Raw genomic sequence first — 22,113 nt, forward strand, 5'->3', positions numbered from 1 at the left:
GCAGAGCTTTACTGGGCGCTATGTGTGGCTCGATCCCACTACCCTGAGATGGTGACCTGAGCCTAAATCAAGAGTCGGACATTTAACTGACCGAGCCACCCAGGCACCCCTAGAATGACTATACTTAAAAAGATTGCTAATACCTAGTGTTTATGAGGATGTGGAAGAAGGACAAGACTAACTTCTGTACATTGCTACTAGTACAACCACTCTGGAAAATAGTTTCGCAGTTTCTTATAAAGTTGTAAAGTTATAATAGTTGTATCATTTCAATGATATAAATCAAATTGATTCTTTAATTTTCTTTCTTTTTTTTTTTAAAGGTTTTATTTATTTATGTGACAGAGAGACAGCCAGCGAGAGAGGGAACACAAGCAGGGGGAGTGGGAGAGGAAGAAGCAGGCTCCCAGCGGAGGAGCCTGATGGTGGGACTCGATTCCGGAATGCCGGGATCACGCCCTGAGCCGAAGGCAGCCACCTAACGACTGCGCCACCCAGGCATCCCTGATTCTTTAATTTTCTTATTGAGATATACTTGAAATATAACATTATGGGGGAGCCTGGCTGGCTCAGTCAGTAGAGCATGTAACTCTTGATCTCAGGCTTGTGCATTCAAGCCCCATGTTGGGTGCTGAGCCTACTTAGGCAAAATAAAAAGAAATATAACATTATGTAAATTTAAGGTTTATAGTATGTTGATTTGACACACTTATATATTGAGATCTGATTACTATCGCAGCATTAGCTAACACCCCCATCATGTCACATAATTATCATTTCTTTTTTTCTGGTGAGAGCATTTATGATGGAGTCTCATAGCAACTTTATATAATACGGGATTGTTAACTATAATTACAATGCTATGTGCATTAGATTCCCAAAACTTATTCATCTTCCAACTATTAATCTGTACCCATCTCCCTAATTCCACCCCCACCCCCACCCCCAGTGCCTGGTAACCACCATTCCACTCTCTATTTCTACAGATTCAGGTTTTTTGGATTCCACCTGTAAGTGATATCACTCAGTATTTGTCTTTCTCTGACTTATTTCATTCAGTATGATGTCCTCAAAGTCCATCACAAATGGTAGGATTTCCCTCCTTTTCTTATGACTGAATAATATGTGATTGTCTGTCTATCTCTCTCTCTCTCTCTCTCTCTCTATCTATTTATCTAACCACTACATCTTCTTTATCCATTCATCCCTTAAGGGACACTTGGGTTGTTTCCATATCTTGGTTATTGTGAATAATGCTGCAATAAACATGGAAGTTCAGATATCTTTTCAATATCCTGTTTTCATTTCCTTTGTATAGATACCCAGAACTGGCATTGCTGGATTCTATGCTAATAACATTTTTCTTTTTTTGAGGAGTTTCCATACTGTTTTCCATAGTGGCTTTGCCAATTTACATTCCCTCCAATAGGGCACAAGTGTTCCCTTTCCTCCATATCCTTGCCAAAACTTGTGATTCCTTATCTTCCTGAAAATAGCCATTCTGACAGGTATGAGGTGATGTCTAATTGTGGTTTTGATTTGCATTTCCTGATAATTAGTTATGTTCATCATCTTTTCATGTACCTCTTGGCCATATGTATGTCTTCATTGGAAAAAGTTCTGTTCAGGTCCTCTGCTCATTTCTATTTTCTTTTTTTTTTTTTTTTTTAAGATTTTATTTATTTATTTGAGAGAGAGAGAGCATGAGCAGGGGGAGAGGGAGAAGCGAGGGAGAGGGAGAAGCAGACTCCCCGCTGAGCAGGGAGCCCAACATGGGCTGGATCCCAGGACCCTGGGACCATGACCTGAGCCAAAGGCAGAAGCTTAACTGACTGAGGACCCAGGCACCTCTCCTCTGCTCATTTTCTAATTGAATTTTTTTTCTAGTGAGTTATAGAAACTATTTATAATTTTGGATATTAATCCCTTATCTGATATATGATGTACAAATATGTTCTCCCATTCTATAGATTGCCTTTTCACTTTGTTTCTTTTGCTGTTCAGAAGCTTTTTAAGTTTGATGTAGTCCCATTTGTCTATTTTTGCTTATTGCTTGTGTTTTTGGAATTTGATTCTTTTAAATAAAACATAACAACTAGGGCATTAAAGGGACAATTTATGAGGGCTCTTTAAGATTCTGGACTGAGAGATAAAAATAGTTACATTAAGTCGTCTACCCCAAACTCCCCCCACCCCCCTCACCCCCACAATAGCCATTTATGGATCACCTGCTCTGTGCCTAGCACCATACAAGATTCCTATCAGGAATTCACAGTCTTAAGGAGGATACATACAAGTAAACAGATAAATTACAGTAACAACACAGTGAAAGCCTTATATACATAAGAAATTTGTCAACAAGAAAGACTGAAATGATACCAGGCAGAAAGCCCAGATTCTTGCAGAAGATTTCTTTCAGAACTGAAACAATGGTGCCTGTTTTTATTTCTGCCATTGATATGCAAATTATTTCCTCTCAGACGTTCATTAGCTTAAGAACAATTGCATACAAACCAAGTTCTGATTTTACTTGGCAACAAAGGAAACTCATATTTCATGAACAACTAAAATCTACAAGAATACCCAGGTTACATTGAAGGCAATAATCTCAACCTAATTTACCTAATGTTTTACCAGAACTGCTGTAGCAAAATAGGTTGCAGTTCTCTGCCCACTGTTCAGTAGCTGAATTAATGAGTTGTGAAAGGACCAAACTAGTCATTCAGAGGGAAGGGAAGCAAGCCGCCTAAATGACCCAACACTACATATCTTTAGTGCCAGAATAAATGAATAAGGAACACCTCCTAATATATATATAATAGATTAGCTCAACCATAGGTCTAAACATAAGAAATTGCTGATAGTCAACCATTTTGGACCTGTTAAAATGTCTGTTTCTTATGGTTCTAACTATAAGCAAAAGAAGAAACTTATCAGAGATAGGGAAGAAAAATGGACTAGATCAAATTGCAGAAGTCCTTCACTCTGGCTTCTAGGGTTCATTTATTTTTTATAGTATTGAGCACCTACTATGTGCCAGCCTACCATAGTTTGGTCAATTAGCACATAGCGTCAAAGAAGACAGCAGCATGGCTCAGCGTGGAATGATGAAGGGACAAGAAGCACTTCTGAATTGCTTCTGTTAAATCATGAAATTCCAGAATTGGAAAAGGACTTTGGAGGACATTTAGTCTCAGGCAGTAAATACAGAACAAGAGACAATTTCTCAGGATATAGATTTTTTTTTGTAATAATGTAATAAATGAGGTAATAAAGTTACTGTTGATCACTGACCCTCTAAAACAATGAAACCAAAGGGCAATCCTTTTTGACTATAAAAAGCCCTCTCTCAGAGGAGCAATAATTGAGTTAATGGATACAGAACTAGACTTATTCTCTCTAGAAGCTATAAAAACGCAGTAAAAATAATTGTTCTACATTTGTAGAGAGCCCTATTGCCTATAAAGCTCTTTTCAGTAGCAATAATTATGTTTCACATTTGTAGGGAGGGAGACACAGTTTACAAAGCTCTTTCACTCACAAGATTTTATTCGATCTTTTCCAAAATTATATGAAGTATATAAGCAGGTATCATCTCTATTGTAAAAGCATTTCATTTTAACATAATTTCAGTCTTAAAGAAAAGTTGCAGCAGCACAAAGAATTTACGTATACTCCACTCAGATTTTTCTACTGTTGACATTTAATGACATTTGCTTTATATCTGTTCTTTTGTTTTTTTCTGAACTGTTTGAAAGTTTTTGTGGTGCTTTACCTCTAAATATTTCAATGTGTATTTTCTAGAAATAAGCATACTCTTTTACATGACCACGACATAACTTCCAAAATCAGGAAATTCACATCAATATAATTCTATTAGTTAGTTTACAGACATTATTCAAATTTTGACTATTGTCCCCACGCTGCCATTTATAGAAAAAGGAAATTTGAAATCACAGATTTCGTTCAGTTTTCATTGTCTCCTTAGTCTTCAAGTCCTCAGTTTTCTTATCTTTCATTGTTAGGAGTATAGTCTAGATATTTTGTACAATATTCCTCCTGAGTTTTCCTGTTTCATTTCCATTTTTTAGATGTGGAAAATAAGACTCAAAGTTTGAAAGATGGACAGTAAATGGAGAGGGTGACTCAAATTTTGGTCTTTTGACTTCACTATAATTGTTCTATACCTCCAAAATAATGACTTAATTCACTTACATGTATATATAACTCGCTTTTGGATTTATTAGAATAATCTGTCAAGACGGTGTTCAAACACCAGCTGCTTGACTGTTTGCCATTTACATTGAAACTTTGAATGGGGAGTGGGTAGTGATCTTCAGACTGCTCTGCAGAAAGGCTTCAAGGCAGAGCGGGCAAGACTTCACATTCCTACATCAATTTCATTAGGACAGAACCACCGCATTTTCTCTGTTAGTTATATCCACAATTTCATATTTTCAAAAAGAAAACTTTTTCTAAGATTTTGAAAAATATTAAATCAGATGACCTTCAAGCTTATTTCAAGTAGTGCTGAATAGAAGAATGGAAGAATAGGTGAGAGAGGTGGAGGTAGAGACGCATACAAGCAAGAGGAAGAAAAAGAAAAAAAAACCCCAAATTACTAAAATTACTTCAGAAAAAGCAATTTCTAAAAATTCAGCAAACTTTAAAATAATCATCCTAAGATACTACATTAGGTACAGTGTTTATCCTTCTACAGCCTAAGTTCTCATATCAGTTCAGACAGATACTAAATCCCAGTTCACATGCCACTTCCTCTGTGAAGTCTTCCTGCTGACTCTTTAGAAGTAACATCTTCATTCACCTCAAATTCCATTATCTGGACTTCTCATCATCTACCATTTTTAGACTGTGTTGTAGTAATTTCTGTATATGTCTTATTTCTCTACTACTTTGTAAGTTCCTTAAGAGTAGGTACTGTCATTCATTCTCTTTGTATTCTCTATAGTTCCTTGCATGGTATTTTGCACATAATGCTCAATAAATACTTGTTGCGTGAATGCAATACTAATCCCCCCATTATTTGGGAAAATAAAATGAAAATACTGTCATATGAAAGAGGCATTCAACTTGTTCTTTGTGGTCTCAAAGGATGAATCAAGAGGGCAGAAGTTTGATAAAGCAGCACTTTCTTCCAATTAGAGTTGTCCAAAAATAGATTTGTTGACTCGTGAGGTGACATTTCTTATCTTGCAGAGTTTCTACTAGCAGAACTAGGATGATTATTGAAGGCGCATAGAACGTAATCTTATTCAGCTCTGAAAGTCTCTTGGTGGACAGAGCATTAACTCTGAAGCCAGACCACCTGAGTTCAAAGTTGGGCTGAGCCACTTACTACATACGTGGTTTTTGGCAAACCACTAAATCTCCGTGCCCTAGTTTCTGTGTCTGTAAAATGGGAATAATTTCTTTGATTCTAAGATACAATTATTTGAACATTTCTGAAATCAGGGACTTATTACAATCGATGTCACCCAGATGGCAGTTGTGACTTAATTGTCGGTTCATATTGTTCACACTTGCAATGAGCTGTATGCAATCTTGTATTCTAAAATCTTTCGAAAAATTACAGTGTAGGGATGCCTGGGTGTCTCAGTTGGTTAAGCGTCAGACTCTTGATTTTTGGCTCAGGTCATGGCTCAGGGTCCTGGGATTGAGCTCTGCGACTGGCTCTGTGCCCAGCGTGGAGCCTGCTTGGGATTCTCTTCTTCTCCCTTAGATCCCCCCCTCCCACTCACGCATGCTCTCTCTCTCTCTAAAAAGAAAAGAAAAGAAAAAAAAGTATAAATTGAAACTAAACATTTTTGTGTATGCAAAAAGGCAAAGAAACAGAGCAATAGGGTGTAAATTTCAGATTGGTGAACAAGTATTTATCATTAATTGGTAGTTTTTTCTTTTCTTTCTTAATGGTAAGTCTTAAACTTGGCAACATCTTAGATCCAGTGAATCTGGTATCTCAATGGTTATCTCATGAAGGTATTATAAAGATTATAAGATTAAACATGTTAAATCATGTAACTGCTTGGAACAGAGCCGGGCACAAAGTTAGCACCATGTAAGTTCTACTGTTATTATATTTTTATATAATTAGTCACCATTAATGTCAGGAGTTGCCCTCTCTAATCCAGCTTCTGATGGAGTGGCATAAACTGTAAATTCATGGGGATTGCAAAAGGAAGACTAGGGGTTTCTCCAAGGTGAAGACATAGTCTTGGAAATAAGGCGTTAACGCCATTAAAGTAGAGGAAAGCCTCGACTAAGTTAGTTCTAAGTTAGTTCTAAGTTAGTTACTAAGTAAGTTCTTGGAGAGCCAGACTCTTTAAACTTTTCTCAATGAGACGGAACGCAAATGAAGATTCCAAAGGAAGACAACAAGGTTGTGGTGGTAGCACTGGCCTTCTCTCTCTTTCACGCTCAACAGGCTCTGTGCTGACTCACGTTTCTATTCTGCCACTTCACTGTCTGCCAGGAGGTCCACCATTTTGAAGATAAACCACTTGTAAAAGACTCACTTCATTTTTAAAAAAGATTAATTTATTTATTTTACAGAGCGAGCACAAGCCAGGGGGAGGGACAGAGGGAGAGGGAGAGAGAGAATCTCAAGCAGACTCCCCACTGAGCTGGGAGCCGGACCCCTTGCATTGAGGCAGGGTAGTTCTGATCCCAGCTGGCTCCACCACGGAACCACTTGTTTGGAAATTCAGCCCAAGGTGGGCTTTGTGGAAGGAACATTATTGAAAGAATGCAGGATGGAGATTTCCACATGACAACTGATAGTGTGAGCTCTCCAAGCCTCTTCTTTCCTTGTTAAGAAACAGGTAGGAGAATGTACGGGAAGTGAAGGGCTAATGAGGTGTACTCCTTTGGCCGAAACCCATACCCATGTGTGAAGTCTTTCCCAGTGTGCCAGCTGCTGCTTTTCAACAAACAATAGTTAGCCAGTTACCTATTTAAGTTTCACTGGTGTCACTCCAGGGGTAAGGTTCACTTCTGCCATCACCTCGGTAGGGTCAAGCAAAGGGGAAAGGGCCATAGGAGCAGGGGAAGAAGTTGAGGGGCTGGAGAGATTCTGCCGTCTGTCTTACTTCAGGATACTAGTGGGCTACAGAAATGAAGACCAGTAAGCTCTGAAAATTTATTAGATTGCTGTTCTCTCTGCTCCACATTCCTCCTTTCTGGCTCTAGAAAGATTCAGTCCTCACATAAAGATTCAGTTCTCCTTACACTGTGGTGACAACTCAGGGAGGAAAGACAGATTTTTAATATGCCTGGTTTAAGTGTGTGCTTGGAGACAGAGTGGCAGAAACAATCAGCCGTGCTGGAAGAGAGTAGAACGCACAACTCAGCGCAGAGTGCTCCAAGGTTCTGGAATAATGTCCTGTTGATGAGGTATGACTCAACCTGTCTTGTCTCTGCCTCAAAGAATTATGCTCAGGGGAGGGGTAAAAAAAAAATTAAAATAAAAAGAATTATGCTCAGGATAAAACAGAATTTTAAAATTCCAGGGGTGCCTGGGTGGCTCAGTCAGTTAGGCGTTTGCCTTTGGCTCAAGTCGTGATCTCGGAGTTGTGGGATCGAGACCTGCATTGGGCTCCCTGCTCAGCGGGGAGCCTGCTTCTCCCTCTGCTACTCCCCCTGTTTGTGCTCTCTCTCTCTGTGTCAAATAAATAAAAAAACCAAAATAAAATAAATCTTAAAAAAAAAATCCTGGAGCATTTTAGAAGGCACTTGTTTGATAAACACCAAGTGTATTAATAAATTAATTAATTAATTTAAAGTAGGCTCTGTGCCCAACATGGGGCTTAAACTCACAACCCTGAGATCAAGAGTTGCATGCTCTATGGACTGAGCCAGCCAGGGCCCCAACAGCAGGTTTTTTGTTTGTTTGTTTGTTTTTAAAGATTTTATTTATTTATTTGATAGAGAGAGAGAGATCGCGAGCATGACTAGGGGAGCAGCAGGCAGAGGGAGAAGCAGGCTCCCTGCTGAGCAAGGAACCCGATGCAGGACTTGATCCCAGGACCCTGGGATCATGACCTGAGCTAAAGGCAGATGCTTAAGGACTGAGCCACCCAGGCGCCCCCCAGCAGGTGTTTTAACATGAATAATTTGATCGAGGTGAGACAACTTGAGGAAGTATCAATGCGAATCTGCTTTTCAGTTGCGTAGGAGGGATGGAAGGCATACACCAAGAAAAACAATGAATGGCTCGGCTGCCATTTAAGCAATATATTTTTTCTATTTGTTGGGGCTGGGGGAAACAGAAATGTGTAAGTTTATAAAAAAAAAAAAAAGATAAAATCACCTATATTCCCATGTCCAGAAAAATCTGTTGTTTCTTTTAGTCTTTTAAAGAAAATGAATACATATATAATACCTATGATCCAAAATTAGTATCACATTGCATTTGCAGTATTTTAACACTTTCTATTTGGAAATAATTCCAAACTCACAAAAAGTTGCAAAAATACAAAGAGCTTTCAGAATACCTGTCTACCCTTTACCCAGATACGGCTTCTAGTTAACATTTTACTCCATCGGCTTTGTCATTTGTTTCCTTTGTCATCTGTCTGTATCTATATCTATATCGATATAAAATGTAAGGGTGAGTCACGTACATCACGGCTCTGTCACCCCTGAATACTTCTGTGTGTATGTCCTAAGACTAAGGATTTTTCTCCTGCATAACCACAACTGTCAGCTTCATAAATTTATAATATTACATTGATTTAAGAATTTTATCTAACCTACCATCCATATTCCACTGTTATCTACGGAGCCAAAAACGTCCTTCCTAGCATTTCCCCAGCCCAGCGCAGTCTAGGGTCAGGGATTACAGTTGGTTGTCAATCTCTTTAGCCTCCTTTTTTCTGGGACGTTTTCATAGCCTTTATCTTTTCTCACATCGACGTTCTGAAGAGTGCAGTGCCTCATGCTCCGGCCCCTAACACACACCCTTTTTCTTGTAATTGACCGCTCCTCATTTTGTTTGTCTGATGTTGATTTCTGATTAGGTCGAGGTCATGCATCTCTCTGGAGCACCACACGGGTGACACTGTGTCTTCCTCAGTATATCACATCTGAAGATGTGCTGCTACCCTTTACTGGTAATGTTAATTTTGATCACCTAGTCAAGGTTTGCCCAATTTCTCCACTATACTCTTACTGTTTTTCTCCTCCTTTGCAACTTATAAGCTTATGGGGAGACAATTTCGGGTCATGCAAATTTTCCACTCCTTATCAGAATTTCCCCTTAGATTCAGCATCCTTTGGTGATGCTTCCCTGTTTCATCTTTACCAATGGTTGCCAAATGATAATTTTCCAACCCTGGCATTTCCTCCACATTTGCTAGTTAGCCTTTGTCATTCTGCTGAAACAAGAGACTTCCCTTTTATTATTATTTGTAATTCAGGAGGACTCATTAATTATTCTCAGTTCAGTTTTTCCACATGTCAAAAAAGCCAGGTTATCTGTTATCACCATTTTCCCCTCCAGTACACATTCCATCTGGAGCTTGTCATTCTCCTCTCCACTCTGCACTGATAGGCCTCTGACCTGCTGCATAGCTGCCTTCCTGAGATTTTTGCTTCTTACCATCTCAGAACGTTCATGGCCTTTCTTCTGTGTTGGATCCTGTTTTCTAAATCCTGTGCTTTTGTCTTTGTTCGTTTTGTTTTTGTTTTTGTTTTTAAAGTAGGCTCCGTCCCAATGTGGGGATTGAACTCATGACCCAGACATCAAGACCTGAGCTGAGACCAAGAGTCAGAAGCTCCATTGCCACCCAAGCATCCCCTCTTCCTAAGTTTCGTTTTACATTTTTTTAAAAGATTTTATTTATGTATTTGACAGAGAGAAATGGAGAGAGGGAACACAAGCAGAGGGAGTGGGAGAGGGAGAAGCAGGCTTTCCACTGAGCAGGGAGCCCGATGTGGGGCTCGATGCCAGGACCCTGGGATCGTGACCTGAGCCGAAGGCAGACGCTTAACAACTGAGCCGCCCAGGTGTCCCTTGTTTTATATTTTGATACATTCTCACCTTCTGAGAAAAGGTGGGCAACAAGTGAATTTTTTTCTGAGGGCATGTCTGTCCAAAAATATCTTTACTTTTACTCTCATTTTATTGATAGTTTTGGGTATTCTAGGTTGAAAATTGTTTTCCCTCAGAATTTTGAAGGCATTGCTTTAGGGTCTTTTAGCTTCTATTCCTGTGCTAGGGAAGCCCAAGGCCATTCTGTTTCCTGATCCTTTTGATGTCACCGCATACTTTGTATGTAATGACACTTCTTCCGTATGTATTCATTTTGGATATTTTCATTTAAGATATTTCCTCCACCTCTAATGATCTAAAATTTCTCAGCGTAGCTTCTTTTTAATTAATCATACCAAGCTTTACCGTGGGTCCCTTCAATATGAAGACCTATGTCTTTCAGTTCAGAAAAGTTCTTTTGTGGTTTTTCTTTGTTAATTTCTTCCTGGTGTTCTGTTATTCTTTTTCCATGATAGCTATTTCTCAGCTATTTGATTACCTTGACTGATACTTTAATTTTCTTATTATTTCTTGTTTCTTTTTCTTTTTCTTCTTTTTTTAAGATTTTATTTATTTATTTGACAGAGAGAGAGGCAGCGAGAGAGGGAACACAAGCAGGGGGAGTGGGAGAGGGAGAAGCAGGCTTCGCGCTGAGCAGGGAGCCCGACGCGCGGCCTGATCCCAGAACACTGGGATCATGACCTGAGCCGAAGGCAGATGCTTAACGACTGAGCCACCCAGGCACCCCTATTTCTTGTTTCTTATCCATTGTTTTGATCAACTCTCTGGGAGATTTCCTTGACTTTATCTTCCAAACTTATCAGCGAGATGTTTACGTTAGCTGTCATATTTTTAATTTCTAAAAGCTTTTTTTTAAATGTATTTTTCTTTTTCTTAGAACACACTATTCCACTTATGAATAGAATACAATATCTTGTTATCTGAGAATATTATTTTTTCTTTGAAAAAATGTCTTTCCATCTGCCTTGTTTCTTGGTTTTACTTTTTCATTTTTTTTTTTTGATAGCTTTTATGTCAAAGATATTCCTTGGATCCTTCACTGCCCTCACACTTAAGAATGAGCTTTTAACCAGTTCATTGGAGGCTTTGAGGGTGTGGAAGCTTTTTGATTTACTTCATTGTAGGCAAGCTTTTAAAACTTACTTTATTCTAATTAAAAAATGTTTAGGGGCACCTGGGTGGGTCAGTCGGTCAAGCCTTCAGCTCAGGTCATGATCTCAGGGTCCTGGGATCCGGCCCTGCGAGCCCTGACTCAGTCTCCCTGCTCATCGGGAAGACTGCTTTTCCCTCTCCTTCTGCTTGCCACTCCCCCTGCTTGTCCTCTCTCTCTCTTTCTCTCTCAAATAAATAAATAAAATCTTTAAAAAAATGTTTAATTGTGGTAAAGTACACATAATATAAAATTTACTAGCTTACCCATTTTTAAGTGTACAGCTCAGTAGTATTAAGTACATTCACATTGTTATGCAACCAATCTCCAGAACTCTTTTCCTCTTGCAAAACTGATAATCAATGTCCATTAAATAACAACTCTCCCTTTCCCCTTCCCCTGGCTCATGGTAACACTCTTATACTTTCATCTTTATGAATTTGACTAGTTTAGGTATTTCACATAAGCAGAATTTTACAGTATTTGTCTTTTTGTGACAGGCTTAATTCACTTAGCATAATGTCCTTAAATTTCATCCATGTTGTTCCAGGTGTCAGAATTTATTTTCTTTTTAAGGTTGACTCATATTCCATTGTAGGTATTTACCACATTTTGCTTATCCATTCATCTGTCAATGGACACTGGGGTTGCTTTCTCCTTTTGGCTATCATGCATAATGCTGTTATGAACATGGGTGTACAACAATTCTTTGAGTATATGCCTGGTAGGAGAATTGCTGGGTTATATGGTAATTCCATTTTTAATTTTTTGAAGAACCATTATATGGTTTTCCATAGTGTTGCCCCATTTTACATTCCTACAAATAGGGCACAAGTGTTCCAATTTTTCTACACCCTCATCAACACTTGGTATTTTCTATTTTTAAAATTATTATTAGCCATCCTAATGGGTGTAGGCAAGCTGTTTTATGTGTATAGTTTTGGACCCTGCTTTTTCCACAGAAAATGATCTTGGGCATTTTTGCGTGTCAATAGACATTTTTCTAAACATGATTTTTAATGACTGTATTATTGAACAGATCCCATAATGTGGTATTTTAATTTGTTTCCAGTAATTTTTAAATTTTTAGGGTAGAAATCTTTGTGTACACCCCTGATATTTTCTTTAGTTGATAAGGTCCTGGAGGTTGAATTCCTGGGTCAGAGTATGTGTGTGTGTGTGTGTGTGTGTATTTTTTAAGATTTTTAATCTCCATCTGGACAAGCAGAGGGGAGAGGCAGAGGGAGAGGGAGAAGCAGACTCCCTGCTGAGCAGGGAGACAGACACGGGGCTTGACCCAGGGATCTGGGATCATGACCCCAGCTGAAGACAGACACTGAATGGACTGAGCCACTCAGGAACCCCTGGAGCATATATATTTTTAATGTATATTTTCAGATTGCCTTCCTGAAAGGTTGCATCAGTTTGTATTTCTACTAGCAGTATGAGAGTATCATCTACACTGAATATTATCAGACAATATTAATTAATTAATTCAAAGAAAGCTTTAACTTATGACCTGGAGATCAAGAGCCCCAACATTCCACCAAATGAGCGAGTCAGGCGTTCCTCACACAACATTATTTTAATGTATGATCATAAATACAAAGTCAGCAAGAGTATACATCAACTGACAACAATGGTTAACTTGAGAACAGGACTGGTTTTGATGTATGAGTGGTCAAATAAAATGTTGAATTTATTTTCATTGTTTGTATTTTTCAATAAAAATGTAATCATGTATTATTTGTATAAAATATTTTAATTTCCTAATTTAAAAAGGAAATGAGTGAAATGATACTTATTTTAATATGCATGATTTTTTTAGTTTTATTAAAGTTAAACCTTTTCTCATATTTATTGTATTTACCCTTGTGTGAAATATCTAACTCATTTCATTTGTCTGTTATTCTTGTTAGAACTTTTTATACATAAGCTCTCTTTACCATTCATGATATTACCCCTTTTTCTTGTTTACTTCTAAAGTTTATTTTGTTTTCAACTTCCAGAAGTTTAAAAAGTTTTATGTAGTTAAGTTACATCTGTCCCTCTTTTACTTTATGACTTGTGTCTCATTTTTATACTTAGAAAGTCCTTCTCCATTCTGAGGTCAGATACTTATCTGTGTATCTTTATTTTATGTGTATCTTTGTGTTTAACATTTCACTCTTGAATTCAATTGTAATTTATTTTAGTGTATGTTTCGATAAGGAATCTAACCCAAGTGGTTAACTAATCGTCCCAGCACCATTTTAAAAATAAACCATTCCTTTCTTGGTTGATTTGAAATGCCACCTTTACCAAATAAGTTGTTCATGCATTGGGTCTGATTCTAGGCTTTTTACTCAGCTTCCGATGGTGTTACTGGGAAGAGTGAGTAGTCATCCAGGAAATGACTTGGTCTGGAGTATTGCTGCTCAGATAATGAACCGTCTGGTTAAAAGGGGTGTATTGAAACAACCAGTTTGGAAACGTAAAAGAATGATTTTGTTGAAATTCTTAAGTACTTAAGATGGGGTTGTGATGACTAAACATTTTAATCTTGTTTTCGAACACTGCTAATAGGATGTGCAGTCATCACTCAGTTGCTAGGCACAGTTCCAAGGGCCATTCTAAAGAATTCCCTTCCTCCATGTAGCCACACTCTCATTTCCCTCCGGTCCCAGCTAATTTAAGAAGCCATCGGGTGATGAGTGTGTGTGTGCACGCGCGGCAGTGGCGGGCGAGGAAGGCTCAGTGAGCAAACATGTCCATACTGCCTCGGTTTACTATGCCTGCCTGGCGTGGAATCTATAAAAGACTCTGATGACCATTCTTAAGAAGACTTAAAAGCATGTTTTTCTTTTCCTTCAGTATCCCTCGCGTGCACGGACGGATTCTAAGTTCCTACCCCGCCCCATCGCCGCACGGTCCCTGGGAATTGGGTTTGTGACGTCTCTCAGTAAGGCGCCGGCATGCCCCTCGTGAGCTCGCCGAGTCCGCCAGGGGGCAGCAGAGACCTGGGCGACCGCAAAAGTAGAGGGAGTACGGGGGAGATGGAGGCAGGGGGAGTGACGTGGAGATACTGGCTTTGGCACTTCGAGGTCAGCGTCGCGCTGCCAGCTTGCTTTACGGCTTTCGGCCGATTGCCTTGCGGCTCTTCTCCCCTTCCCGACTTGATTTTCGGCTCCTCCTCCTGTCCTTCGCACCCGCCCCGGGCCCGCACTCGATTTGGACCTTCTTCCCAGGGTTCTCTTGCAGGTCTTTCCCAGGTTCCTCTGCGCAGCTCTATCTAAACTCCTTTCCCCTTGGCTTTAGCCTAGACCGAGCTCCCTGCGTGCACCGCGCGCTGCCTGAGGCGCGTAAGTGGGGAGGGAGGGAGGAAGGCCCAGTTGGGGTGGTTCCGGCCCGGGGCTGTGGAGCGTGGGGTGGTGCAGAGATTCTGAGTAGATCGATTGGGGCGGCGGTTGAGTTCGGCCTGCGGGCTCCAGCAGAGTGATCCTGAGTCCGGCGCCTGTGCTAATTAGTACAGCAGGGGTTCAGGATCAGGGCTTACTGAGAGTTTGGTTAGGAGGGACAGGAGTAGAGGAAACGTAGACCAACACCGGGAGACCCCACGACGGGGTGCAGGCGGCGTATCGTTAATTGTGGCGGTCCCGCGCACGGGCGCGAAACTCCAAATGCTGCTTGTTGACAGGAGTGAAGGGTGCTGAAGTTTGTGTCTGTAGCTAGGCGGAGTTGGGAGGAGTGGCCGCAGTTGGGAAGGAATTACCCATTTCAAAGGAATTTGACATTCAAGTTTAGCTGCATATTTAGCCTTCGTAGTTTTTTTTTTTAATTGATATACAATTCATACACGATTAAATTCATCCATTTAAACACTTCGGTGAGTTTAGTATATTCACACGGTTTTACAACCATCACCATTACTTAGTACTGTAACATTTTTATCGCCCCGAAAAGAGACCCACAGCTCGTTAGCATGCACTTCTCATTTGTCCCTATCCCCCACCCCACTAATCTACTTTTGTCTCTGAATTTGCCAATTCTAGATATTTCACATAAGTGGAATCCTACAGTTTTTGTGTGTTGGGTTTATTTCACCTAGCATAATGTTTTCAAGTTTTATGCATGCTGTAGCATTGTCAGTACTTCTTTTTATGGCTGAATAATAAAAATAATCCATTGTAAGGGTATACCACATTTTGTTTCTTCATAAGTTGATGAGCATTTGGGTTGTTTCTACTTTTGACTTTCTAGGCCTTTGAGGAGGAAAGACCTCTTTCCTCCACAGAACTCACAGTCTGAGGCACATTTTTAAACGAAATTCTCATAAGCCAGCATTTAACTCTGCGACTGGCTCAGGTATTTTAGTGGCCTCTGGTCTGATATCTTTTAGGGAAAGTTGTCTTTTTAAAGTCCTCTCTTAGACCATTAATTGTAGCGGTAATTAGCAGAGAAGCATTTGTGTTGCAGTGTGGTGGGTGCCATGACCTGTTACCTTGTGATATGAACTGGGTGTAGCCGAAGATGAGTGTATGAGAAGTGTAGCTACAGCTGTGGGAGAGAGGTTTTATCTCAAAACCAAACATAAAAAACCTGTAGTTGATCCTCATTATTCATGGAACTTGTATTTGGGAATGAACCTACTCAAATTTCTTTGTAACTCCTAAATCAACACTCATGGTGCTTCGAGGTATATTTAATGTCACATTTTTCTCATTTTTGTACTTTTTGTTAGTGATTTCGCAGTCTGGAATGGCCTCCAAGCATATTGCTGAAGTGCTGTCTAGCATTACAAGTGCAAGAAGGCTGTGCTGTCTCTTACAGAGAAAAGAAAGCTTCTTTTAGATAAGCATTGTTCATGAGTTATATGCTGCTGGCTGTGAGGTTGGTGTTAATGAGTTAATATACATTGAGTGAGGTATTTTTCAGTAGAAACACACATAAAACAAGATTATGTATTGACTAATGTAAGAAAATGTTGTGACCAGAGGCTCACAAGAACCTAACCCTGTGTTTAATGGTTCAGTATTTGATAATTCAGTGTTCATGGTGATTTTATAGAACTACCATGAATGAGAATTGACTGTATACCCAATGTAACTATTCAAGGGCAGAAAGACTAGTGTGGATATTCTTCGATCTCTGTAACTTTTCATATTTTTCCACTGAAGGCATTTATTTTTAATACCATGCTGGCAGTTTTAAAGTGAAGAGAAGCTAAAATAAAAATAAAATGCTCTTTATACTAGTGCTGGGTCAGGACTATGTTAAGTGCTGGAGATTCGGTAATTAGTATATGGCCTTTCTGTTCTTGAACGGCTGAGTGTGGATTAGAGTGTAATATGTGCTTTGATGTATGTCTAAATTGCTAGGGAACATAGGATTGATTCTATTTAGAGTGTAACCTGCATAAGTCTTCAAAGAGGAGATGACATTTGAAGTTTCATAAAATGTTATAGCAGCATGTACATACATGAAAATAAAAGAAAACAACTGGATCTCCAGTCCTGCTGTTCTTGATCTTTGCAGTCAGATTCTCGCCCGTCCCTGAGTTCTGTCAGTTCTGCCCCCTGTAATACATATCCAGAGTCCATTCTTTCTCCATGTGGCCATGATCTTCCTTTATCATTTTCTCTCTGGACTGTTGTAACACACTCCTAACTGATCCCTCCCTCAATTATTCACTGTTGACAAAGAGCCTTCTGACACCCGAATATAATCTCATCGTTCTCAGCTTAAAATTTCCATTGCTCTCCCAAGATTTATAAACTAATGTTTCAAGCTTTTTAAAGTGACTGATATTACCCTTCATGATCATGCCCTGCCTATCCTGTCTTTTCCTTTTTTTGTTTTTTAAAGATTTTATTTACTTATTTGACAGAGCGCAAGCAGGGGGAGCGGGAGAGGGAGAAGCAGGCTCGCCACTGAGCAAAGAGCCCAATGCTGGGCTCGATCCCAGCACCCTGGGATCATGACCTGAGCTGAGGCAGACACTTACCCATCTGAGGCATCCAGGTGCCCCCTGTCCTGTTTTTAATAAAGAGTAGAAAAGGTCAGATAAAAGAGGAAAATTTCCATATGTAACATGCTTCATTCCCTCTTACACCTTCCTCCCTCTCTCTGCTTATAATTAGAAATGCTTTTAGGTGAGAAGGAAGTGGATAAGAATAAAAACATTTTTACAAATCTTGTTGACCTTCTTAGTATCTCTTGAATTCATCCATTTCTTGCTCATAGCCCTTGCCCTGGTTCAAGCCTCTTCCCCTTCCCTTGCCACACTTTTTTTTTTTTTTTCTTTTTGAGAGGGTGGTGGAGGGGCAAGGGAGAGGGAGAGAGAATCTTGAGCAAGCTCCATGCTCAGTGCAGACCCCAGTATGGAGCCCAAAAGGGGGTTCGATCTCATGACCCTGAGATCATGGCCTGAACCCAAATCAGGAGTCGAACTTAACTGACTGAGCCACCTAGGTGCCTCTATCTGACAAATCTTTTCCTGGTCATATGATTTTATTTCTCTGAGAAAATACCTATCAGAAGAATTCTTGGGTCATATGGCATATGCATGTTTAATTTCTAAAGAGATTATCAATTTTATTTCCAAAATTATGAAACATAAGGCTTCTAGAAGAAAATATGAAAGAATATCTTCATGACCTGTGGGTGTGCAGAGGTTTCTTAGACAAGACTTAGAAAACAATACCTCCTTAAAAAAAATGTGATTACATCAAATTTAAAACTTCTCATCAAAGACAACTCTAAGAAAATGAATAGGCAAGCACCAATACCTACCTAACAAAAGACTGATCTCCAGGGTATAAAAAGAGCGATTAGGATTCAGGGCCTGGGGATAATCCTCTGTGGCTTGCTGTTCTACCCTCTGAAACTGAGTCATTCTTTTTTCATGGAGGGTAGCATGTGCTTACAGCTGAATACTTTCATCCTTTTTCCAGCCAGAATTCCAGTTGCTTCACATCCTTGCCAACTTTTGGTGCTGTAGTCTTTATTTTTAGCCATTCTGGAGGCTATAGAGGGGTATGTCATTATGGTTTTAATTTTAGTCCTTGATTACTAATGATGTCGAACACTTTCCTGGGCTTGTTGACATTTGTGTATCATCCTTTAAGTGCCTGCTCAGATTTTTGACAATTTAAAATTGGGTTATTTGTCTTTATTATTGAGTTGCAGGAGTTATATCTTTTTTATATCCTGGATATCAGTCTTTCGTGGTTGCCTATTCATTTTCATAGAGTGCTCTTTGATAAGCAAAGTATTACATTTTGGTGTAGTCATATTTATCTTTTTTTTTTTTTATTGTCACTGCTTTCTCAGTCTTGTCTAAGGAATTTTGACCACCTCTAGGATATGAAGATATAGTTCTATATTTTCTTCAAGAAATTTTATAGTTGTAGCTTTTACATTTAGGCCTATCTCTAGTTTTTGTGAATTGTGTGAAAAATATTTTGTGGGAAATACAAAATTTTTCCTCACATGGATATTCAGTTATCCCAGCATCATTTGTTGAAAATACCATTGCATTACATTTGTACCTTTGCAATTCAGATTGCTGTTCATATGACTGTATGAATCATGGTTGGTTTCCGGGCTTTTTTTCTTGTTCCACTGATCAATTTTTTTAAAATTAAAGATATTCATCTATTTAAGAGAGAGAGAGAATGTGTGCAAGAGTAGGGGGAGGGGCAGAGGGAGAGGGAGAGAATCTCTAGCAGACTCCCTGCTGAGTATGGAGCCCAATGCAGGGCTTGATCCCACAACCCAGAGACCTTGACCCCAAGACCACGACCTGAGCCAAAACCAAGAGTCAGTCACCTAATCCACTGAGCCACCCAGGTGCCTCATCACTAATCAATTCTTATGTCAGTTTAATTACTTCTATTTTAATTACTATAGCTTCATAGTGAGTCATAAAGTCACATAGTATAGGTCCTTCAACTTCGTTGTTTTTCAAGATTGATTTGGACAGTCTAGTTCCTTTGCATTTTCCATATAAATATTAGAGTCATTTTATCAATTTCTACAAAAAAGTCTGTTAGGATTATGACTGGCATGACATTTAATCTTTAGATCGATTTGGGCAAAATTAACATCTTAATGGTATTGACTCTTGAAATCTATGAACATGGTACGTCTCCCTTTTTACAAGGTCTTAACTTCTTTTAGTAATGTTTGCAGTTTTCAGAGGGGAGGTCTTATACATCTTTTGTTAAATTTATTCTTAAGTATGCCTTTTTAATATTGTAAGATGGAGTCATCATTTTTATTGTTATTTTGTATATAACGGGACATTTTTCTTTTACTACTTCCCAGATTTTCTCTTTATTTTTGTTTTTAGCAGTTTGCCTACAATGTGTCTAGGTGTGATTTTCTTTGTTTTTATCCTGCTTGCAGTTTGCTGACCTTAAATCTATAAATTTATGCCTGTCACCCAATTTAGGAAATTTCAAGTCATTAAATTTTGTTACTGTTGTTGTTGTTTTCCATTCTCTTTAACCTCTTCTTTTGGGACTTCAATTATATTTGTGTTAGTTGTTTTTATATTATTCCACAGGACCCTGAGGCTCTTTCATTATTTTCAGTCTGTCTTTTTTCCCCTCTTCAGATTATATAATTTCTGTTGCACTATCTTCAAGTTCACTGACTGTGTTTTATCTTTAATTTTGCATTTTGTGAACAGGATTGATAGATAATTTACGAGATTCCTAGTTCGAAAGCAGTTCCTTTTCTTTTGTAAGTGTAGTGAGTATGGTTTCATTATTAGAAGGCAAAACACCAAGAAAGGGGACATGGATATATGTCCTTTGACTTGTAAATGTTCTCTTCTCTTATAGGATCTATACTTTGCCCTCTCTGCTCTTCATAGCACGGTTTCAACACTGGGTGTTATATGCAAATAATGAATCATGGAACATTACATCAAAAACTAAGGATATACTGTATGGTGACTAACATAACATAATAAAAAATTATTATTAAAAAACAACAAAAAAACAAAAGGTACCTCTCATTACTTTTTGCCCTCTTGTCCCCTGAAACACGGGCTTTCCAAGACTGCCTCCTTGAGGTGTGTATATGCTGTTTTTCTTGGGCTGCTGTGGCCTACCAGAGCTCTTTGTCAGTATCTTCAAGATTTTTTTTTTTTTTTTTTAATTTATTTATTTGACAGAGACAGAGACAGCCAGCGAGAGAGGGAACACAAGCAGGGGGAGTGGGAGAGGAAGAAGCAGGCTCACAGAGGAGGAGGCTGACGTGGGGCTCGAACCCGGAACGCCGGGATCACGCCCTGAGCCGAAGGCAAACGCCTTAACCGCTGTGCCACCCAGGCGCCCCTCTTTGTCAGTATCTTCATACTTTGTGTGGGTTTTCTTTTCCTCGGAGCAATTTTAGTTCCATCTTAGGCTCCGCATCCTCCTGTTTCTCCAGTGCATTTCTCTTCCCATCTATGTCCCACCTAACTCTCCTTGAAGAGTTAGGATGTGTGTTTTGAGAAATATCTCCACCAGAAGTTGATGTTTATTTTTTCTAATTCCAGGCAATTTGAAGCTTATAGTATTTTCAGTCTTCTAATTATATTAGAAGATATGGGATATTTGTGGTTTTATTTGTTCCTGTTTTTGGTCTGCATTGGGTGTATTGGGATATTTGCCATATCTGTGCTGCAATAACTGTGACTATGCAGGAAGTCTTTACTAACATTTTATTTTGAAACATTTGAAGCCTTCAGAAAAGTTATACAAGGGATGCCTGCATGTCCTTCGCCTAGATTGATAAATTTGTTACTTTGCTTTATCTTCCTCTCCTCCTCTTTACGCGCGTGTGCACACACACACACACACACACTTCATTAGTTGAATGATTTGAGAGTAAGTTGCAGAAAACATGACAGTTCACTCTATTATTTCCTTATCTATCTCCTAAGGACGAGATCATTCTCTTATATAATCTTGATGCAAGTTGAATAATAATGCAATACCTTTGAATAATAAGCAGTCCATCATCAGAATCCCCTCTGTCTCCAGACTATCCTTGACAGCTCTTTTTTTCCTGCTCTAAAATCCTTTCAAGGACCCCACCGTAGTTGTAGTTGTTGTGCGTTGTGTGTCTTTAGTCCCCTGATCTAGAATAGTTCACTTGCTTTGTTTTATTTTTTGAGACATTGAAATGGTTTGAGTCCAAGCCTTGTAGATTTCAACTTGTCTAATTATTTCCTCTTCATTAGAGTCATGATTAAATTGGTAGAAATACTCCCTAAATGATGTTGTGACCTTTTCAGTGTATCCTTCAGGAAGCTTATGATGGGACAATTACTGGTGACATTATGTTTGATTACCTGATTAAGGTAGCATCTGCCAGATTTCTCATTGTAAAGATATCTTTTGGTCCCCCTACGTTTTTCTTCAAACATAAGTAGCTTATCTGAGAGACGAGCTCCGGACATACTGGTAGAGGAGAGGGGAGTGAGATGGGACAGGAGAGGCAGTCATTGGAGGGTGAGGGTGCATGGGCAAGCCAGTTACCACCAGTGGGCGACCAAATCTAATGTCACTGGGGAACTCGAGCCAATGGAGAACTCACAGCTTCGTGTTATCTCACAAAGTGAGTAAGAAATCTAGTGAAGCAGAGAAAGACAATTATCGTGGTTTCACTCATTTGTGGAACATAAAGAATAGCAGGGAGATCGGTAGGAGAAGGAAGGGAAGAATGAAGGGGGGTTAAGCAGAAGGGGGAATGAGCCATGAGAGACTATGGACTCTGGGAAACAAACTGAGGGTTTCGGGCGGGGGGGAGTGGGGGAATGGGCTAGGCCAGTGATGGGTATTAAGGAGGGCATGTACTGCATGGAGCAGTGGGTGTTACACGCAAACAATGAATCATGGAACAGCACATCGAAAACCAG

At 39.3% G+C, this 22,113-nt stretch overlaps 1 protein-coding gene across 5 annotated transcripts in view; it reads left to right on the forward strand.

Annotated features, from left to right (window-relative positions):
* The first annotated feature begins 14,431 nt into the window (after positions 1–14,431).
* The window catches only part of RAD52 (RAD52 homolog, DNA repair protein), a 37,151-nt gene continuing 29,469 nt past the window's right edge, over positions 14,432–22,113 (forward strand). For all 5 annotated transcript variants that reach the window (XM_008704834.2, XM_040642017.1, XM_008704835.2 and 2 more), the window contains exon 1: positions 14,432–14,560. The gene's annotated coding sequence lies outside the window, so the exon portion shown is untranslated. The remainder of the gene's footprint in view (positions 14,561–22,113) is intronic.

This window comes from Ursus maritimus, unplaced genomic scaffold (genome assembly GCF_017311325.1).
Source record: "Ursus maritimus isolate PB19 unplaced genomic scaffold, ASM1731132v1 scaffold_26, whole genome shotgun sequence".
Classification (NCBI taxonomy): domain Eukaryota; kingdom Metazoa; phylum Chordata; class Mammalia; order Carnivora; family Ursidae; genus Ursus; species Ursus maritimus.